The sequence below is a fragment of the Pinus tabuliformis genome, chromosome 3_1 (assembly GCF_031772625.1).
Source record: "Pinus tabuliformis cultivar Carrire ecotype Pingquan chromosome 3_1, CPIR1, whole genome shotgun sequence".
Taxonomy (NCBI): domain Eukaryota; kingdom Viridiplantae; phylum Streptophyta; class Pinopsida; order Pinales; family Pinaceae; genus Pinus; species Pinus tabuliformis.
The window spans coordinates 928,298,410-928,305,600 of NC_142301.1; the positions used below are offsets into that span (position 1 = coordinate 928,298,410).

General features: G+C 36.8%; 1 pseudogene; it reads right to left on the reverse strand.

Annotated features, from left to right (window-relative positions):
• Positions 1 to 5,240: 5,240 nt before the first annotated feature.
• On the reverse strand, positions 5,241 to 6,386 carry LOC149190789 (putative E3 ubiquitin-protein ligase ARI1 pseudogene; annotated as a pseudogene).
• Positions 6,387 to 7,191: the final 805 nt, after the last annotated feature.

The following is a 7,191-nucleotide window of genomic DNA, read 5'->3' on the forward strand; positions in this document are numbered from 1 at the left end:
TATCAGGAAGCAATAGATGATACAGATAGCGAAAAATGGAAAAAGGATATGGAAGAAGAAATGGACTCCTTAGCCAAGAACAATACCTGGGATCTTGTAGAGCTTCCTGAAGGGAGAAGTGTTGTTGGATGTAAATGGGTCTTCAAGCTGAAACGGAAAGTTGATGGTAGTATCGAGAGATATAAGGCGAGACTGGTAGCAAAAGGGTATTCTCAGGTTGAAGGTATAGACTCTCATGAGATTTTTTCTCCAGTTGTAAAACTTGTTTCTATACGTACTGTGTTGGCACTAACTGCGTTGCTTAATCTTGAGTTAGAACAGTTAGATGTTAAAACAACTTTTCTACATGGTGATTTGAATGAAGAGATATATATGGAACAACCAGAAGGTTTTGTACGAGGTCGCAACAGAAGATTAGTTTGCAAGCTCAGGAAATCATTGTATGGTCTGAGGCAGTCTCCCAGACAATGGTACAAGAAGTTTGATTCCTTCATGGTGAGCCAGAACTTTATAAGAAGTGAGTATGATCATTGTGTGTACTTCAAAAGTTTCAATGGCATATTCATTATCTTAGCTTTGTATGTTGACGATATGCTTATTGCAAGCAAAAGCATGGAAGAGATCAACAGGTTAAAGGCTCAACTCTCTAGGGCATTTGATATGAAGGATCTTGAAGCAGCAAAACATATCTTGGGCATGGAGATACACAGAGACACGAAAAATGGTAAGCTTTGGTTATCACAGCAGAAGTATGTGGAGAAGGTACTTGAAAAGTTTTCTATGAATAATGTGAAACCTATTAATGTTCCCCTAGCTTCCCATTTTAAGCTTTCTTCGGTTTTGAGTCCTAGAGCTGATGAAGAAAAGCAGTATATGTCTCATGTACCATATGCAAATGCGGTAGGCAACTTAATGTATGCGATGGTATCTACAAGACCTGACATTTCACATGCAGTTGGAGTTGTCAGCAGATTCATGGCAAATCCAGGTATAGAACATTGGCAAGCAGTGAAATGGGTGCTTCGATATCTAAGAGGCACAAGAGATCATTGCATCATCTTTAATGGTAGTGAAGGATCAGTCTGTGGATATGTAGATGCTGACTATGCAGGTGATTTGGACAAAAGAAGATCTACTACAGTTTATGTCTTTACTCTTGCAGGTGGAGAAATTAGTTGGATGTCAAAGCTTCAAGACACGGTTGCATTGTCCACTACCAAAGCTGAATATATAGCTGCTTCAGATGCCAGTAAAGAAGCAATCTGGTTAAAGGGTTTGCTCGATGAAATCGGAAGAACGCAGGAGAAAGTGAGTGTACTTTGTGACAGTCAAAGTGCTATTCACTTGGCCACAAACCCTGCCTATCACAGCAGAGCCAAGCACATTGATGTGAGATATCATTTTCTGAGACATGTGATCGATGGTGGAAAAGTAGCTCTTAAAAAGGTCCACACACGAGAAAATTGTCCAGACATATTCACAAAGCCAGTCACAGTAGAGAAGTTGTGGTGGTGTTTAGCTTCTCTTGGCTTGCAGGAAAGATGATGAATGGGAAAGTTGTTGTTAAGGTGGAGTTTGTTAGTTTGATAACGAACTTGGTTAAACAAACGTAGTTAAACAATTTTTGTAACCAATTTAGATTTTAGTTATGTAACGGTAATGACATGAATATATCGAAAGTTCATGTAGATGAAAAGTCATTCTTGAATAAAAACAGATACACATTCAGTTTCTATTTCTTGGTCTTCTCTCATTTTGTTCTTTCTATTCTTTCTTTCTCTGCTATTATTTCAATATTCAGTTCCAAGTGAGTCTTCAAGCATGTTTCCACCTTCTTCTCCTTCTTCACCATCTCATCAAGATCTGACAGTGTACCTATTCCTACAATTCACTCATGATGGGACGACATCAATCCCAAAACTCCCTAGTATAAGATGATGCATTGTTATCCATGGACTGAACCCAGGATAGGTGACAGTCTTAGAAAGATGGCCCAGTAACTACACACTGTGCAGTTCCAGGTGAGAGGGAGAGATGTTGGTCACTGAGACTGCACAAAGCGCAGGCCAAGCTTGATTGAGTAAATTCTTAGCATAGTGTTCAATGAGGGGAAACGTTGCGCAGGGGCTGCTCGGAGACAAGATTGTGTATCTCAGACAGTTAGTGGCTGATGTGGGGTGCGACCCTCGGAGACAAATTTGCGCAGTTTTCAGAGTCAAGGAGGATTGGGCATCAGAGATACTTGGAGGACATATATAGATAGTTCTTGAGATTAGTGAGCTTTGGTAGAGGGAGGACACTAGGGGACACTTCTACACAGTTTTGGGTGGCAAGGAAGGTTGGCTTCTCTCCACATTATTGGCTTCTATCAGCCAAGGGTAGAAGCTTGAGAACTAGGATTGCGAAATGTGCAACTCAAGCTAGACTAGGAGGAACTGCTGTGCAATTATGGGGATGAAGGGAGACTGCTGAACTCTCGAATTGCACAGTGCAACTGCCCTTGGTGATAGTGATTGTGCACTACAAAGTTCCAGGCATTAAGGTTGCATCATTGAGGGTTGAGACTATGTAGTGTGCAGTTCAGTTGCGGTCGGGTGAAACTAAGTTTCCCCGCGGGGAAGAATTTTAGAGAAACGGTTAAGTGCACGAGGAAGGTGAACTTGTGATCACACACTTAGTATATTTTAATGACACAATAACATACACCACCAAAGAAAAATCATTACTGTTTGTGTGACTGTCCTATAACACGAAGTGACAAGTGTGACACTTGAAATAGACTTTAGGACTAGTGTGACGACACTTGTGCGAGAGTTATTAAAACTTTGTGTACGAGTGCGATATGTGTTTACATAGCTAGGACAACTCGAGTACATAAAGGCAAACCTTAAGAATCACGAGAAAACATCTCCAAGCTTGGAAAAAAATCAAACATGCCAAAAGATGAGAGTTGATCAAACAAGTGAAAAGACTCTAATAAAGGTCATGAAATGAACTCAAGTCTTTGCAAAAATCAAAGGAAATACCATGGAAGGCTTCAAAAGGCTTATTAATAATTAATTAGTTATTATTATTATTATTCTACTATGTGATTTCTACTCAAAGACTTTCTTAATTCATTATGGATAAGGGAAGCCTAAATTGAGAAGGAAAAAAAAAATTAAATAAATAAATAAATAATTGAAAAATTTATTAATCGTTTATTAGTAGTCAAGATAAAAATAAAAAGTAGGATATATATATCTATATATATATATATATATATAACTTAAAAAGAAATGGTAGGGATTTAAAAATTGCTAATATTCTAGTCATCCCCTCTATTCTTGTTTGGCCTCATTTCAATTTCTATAACTTCTCTAAATCACTTTTTAATCCATATCATTTATATAACTAAAATTAAAAATCACTCTTATAAATCTATCTATTATTGATATAATTAAAATTAGAAATCACTCCTATAAATCTATCTATTCAGTATGTTTTTATTTATATTTAAATCTTCCAATTTTACAATTATACTTTTACATATATTTTACCATCTTTATTTTCATTTGAATTTAATAATTCAAAACTGTGATAAATTTTTTTACCAAGTCTTTATTTCCATTTGAATGTAATAATTCAAAACTGTCATACCGACCCATGTACATATTAAAATCCTAGAACAACATTACGTTAAAATTTGTTTTTAGTTTTTCCCTTAACCACTTTAAACGATTTTAGTGACATATAATTAAACATTAAAATTTGTTTTTAGTTTTTCCCTTAACCGCTTTAAACGATTTTAGTGACATATAATTAAAAAGTGTTTAGCCCTAAGAATGAAAATTATTTATCTATTTCATTATAAAAAAGTGACCTTTGCATACATGACATTGGTTAATGGTTACATGCCATTGGTAAACAATAGAATCAGATTTTTAAAATATCGAATTTTATTTGAATTTAGAAACCAAGCAAGAGCACCTGCGTAACTCTTTAGGCTCGTATTGGCAGAAAAACTAGTAGCTACCGAACTGCAAGTCTCGTCGCTTCAACCATCAACGCATTACCAACTGAACAAAAGCCTACTCAATAAAGATGAGTTTGGTCGCTACAGGTTTGTGGTCTTGGGCAAGACAATATATACCGGAGAGTTACTTCAATCGTGATTTGTTCAGGTGAGGAAAAAAAAGGTTTGTTTTCTTGGGCAAGACAATATATAACTGAGTTATTTCAGTCCTGATTTGTTTAGGTCAGAAAAAAAAAATGAAGTGGTTTCATGGTGAGATAAATTATAGGGCTTTTTTCTGATGATTCCTTGGTCTCTTTTCTGGGTCGATAGCCTAAATGATTCATTTAGGTTTCTTTCATGAGAAGCAAATTTTTAAGAGCAAATTTTTAAGAGCATGAGGGTTAAAGTTATTTTTATAGTAAATTTTGGGAATATTCTAGAGCATGATGGTTAGGTGGGAAATCAATTGTTTAGTTTTTCTCTAAATTCAGTTTGGGAGATACTTCTTAAATCTGCAATTCACTTAAGATGTCCTGTTTTTTTAATAAACATAAATTTATGTTATATATTTTTATGTCAATTATAGATTCAGAAATATTTTTCTTTTATTTCTTTTATCTTGTCTTCCTCTATGGAAACTACCCTTTCCCTAATGTTTTTTAATCATTCTTGCATCAACTTTTTAAACATTTCTGCATCAATCTCTTTGATTCTTTCTTAAAGTTGCTTTCCCAATTTATAATATTTTTCATACCGCACTTCTTTTTCTTTTTTTTACACTTATTGTTCATCATTACCTTGTATATTATTTCTATTCACAAAAAATGTACTCTCTTGAATAATCCTTAACTTAAATACAACATAAGTGAATATAAAAAATTAAACATAACTCACTAGTTAAATAATCATAACATCAATATCATAATATCATTTCACATATAAATTCTTCAAATAATATTTGAAAACAAATCACTTTATCTAATTTGAATTAAACTTTTAAAAATTATATTAATTATTAATTGAATTTAAAATATTATTCACTATAACAACACTCCAAACACAATGTACAATAAAATTACAAACACATTAAATCTGAGAAGCTATGAGGAACGAAAACTATTCAAAATACTTTATTTCAGAAGCAAACATTACTCAAAATCATTCTAATACATGGAGTTAAATGATTTATCATTGATTGACTACATATGTGGACACCTTCAGACTTATATGGATATATAATTGACTACATCATATCTGAGAGTATGTGGATACCTTTGGGGTTATATGGAGCAATGCGATGTGTTGTCAACCCAAGGTTCAGCAGTAAATCATTTTGGATCCACTCATAAATTTGTTCACACCCTGTGTCGGCCAGGACAGTGAGATCAATAGCTTCCCTTCGATTGGCCATAAAATTCTGGTGATGAATAAGCACTGAAAGTCTCTCTACTGCTTGCTCCAGTTGCTGTTGATGATACTCAAACAGGTTTTGCTTGACTTCTTTTTCTGTTGGTGTCACTATATCTTTGAGTATTTCATCACCAAACACGTGAAATGCCAAGACATATGAATATGCGAGGACACGCCTGGATCTGACTAGGCTTTGCCCTGCATTTAGCAACCAACTATAGTCAGTAACACCAGATCCGTTGCTTCCAAAATCTAATATTTTCTGTTGTAATAATTCCCTCTCCTTTGCTTCAAGCTTCAATGAATATTTATGTGCCTCCCATCCGGAGTAATAATGTGTGTACCTCTTCAAATCACGTTCTACCTTCTCAATATCCATCTCCTGATCTTCTTTATATCGACCACAACTGTGCCCAGCAATGCCTGTACGGGTATGTGTAGCTCCAGTGGCGCCACCACACAACCAACAGAAGTATTGGCCACATAAGCAGGTCACCAAGTTGCAGCCACCATCTTTTGCGACGTTTTTCCCACAGTTGGGGCAGGACTTGGTATTAACTGCAATCCAATTTTGAGACTCAGACTCGTCATTGCATTTCTTATCCCAAAGCTCCCAAATCAAACAGGAGCAAGGAGAGTGTGGTTGAGCCAGACAATTGAAGCAAAACTGATGCCCGCAAGCGCACTGGATCTCACAGTAAACATCTCCTTCAACTCGAACTGCATTTCCACAATGGGGAACACTAGGGCACCACTTCACTCTGTCGTTGTCATCAATATAGGACTCAAATAGGAAGCGATCTAAGCGTTGGGCTGCTTCAGGGTCTCTGGCGGCCACTAGTTTTCTTATGATGTCTTCATCACAGATGACATTACATTCGGGATCCATGCACTTTATCCGCTTGCTTTGTCCCTCTCTTATCTGAGTAAGAAAGTGCTTCGTCCAGCAGACATTGCAGAAAGTGTGACCACAATCCATCATTGTGGTGTCCCCCTCCTTCAAATCTTCGTCTGTGCACACAGCACAGATTCCGGTAACTACGGAATTTGTGGATTCCGGTCTATTTGCAACACCCGCTTGTGAAAAAAACCACTCAACATCTCTCAGTATATGCATCCAAGAGTCTTTGAAAATCCCAGCGATGATGAATTAAGAGTGTGCGAGCACGTTGCTCCTTTACAACAAGGATTGCCATCACCTTATCTAAATCCCTTCTCTGTTCCGACAATAAATTTTGTTGAGAGATGAGGCGGATGGTCTGTGCAGGGACAGGCATGGAGGAAGAAGCCTCTAAATAGTGCTCATCACCGCTCATCAAATCCTCTAGATACTGCTCATCACCGCTTATCAAATCCTCCTCATCTCCGCTTATGAAATCCTCCTCGCCGCTAATCAACAAGGCCGCCATTGCAAATCCTTTACGATTATGTGGTGACTGCTATCATGCGAGAAAAAAAAGGGTTCAATATGAGAAGCGGGCGATTTCAAGGGGATTGATCCTATGCGACCCTAGATGGCCACAATTTTATAGCCATAAATGTAACTGACATTTCTTCTACCCGCCCACACCATTTTTTCTGGCACACCACACACCCCGTCAATGAAAACTGTTTCTGGGCACACCACATACCTCGTCAAGGTCTTATGGACCACATACAATTTTTTTTAAGTAGCCTTTTGTAATCGTGGCAATTGGACAATTAATTTAATTTAATTTCGCAACGGTTTGTAACCTTATATATTACTTTTCTTGCACATTCGTAATGGAAACCTTTTAAGATTT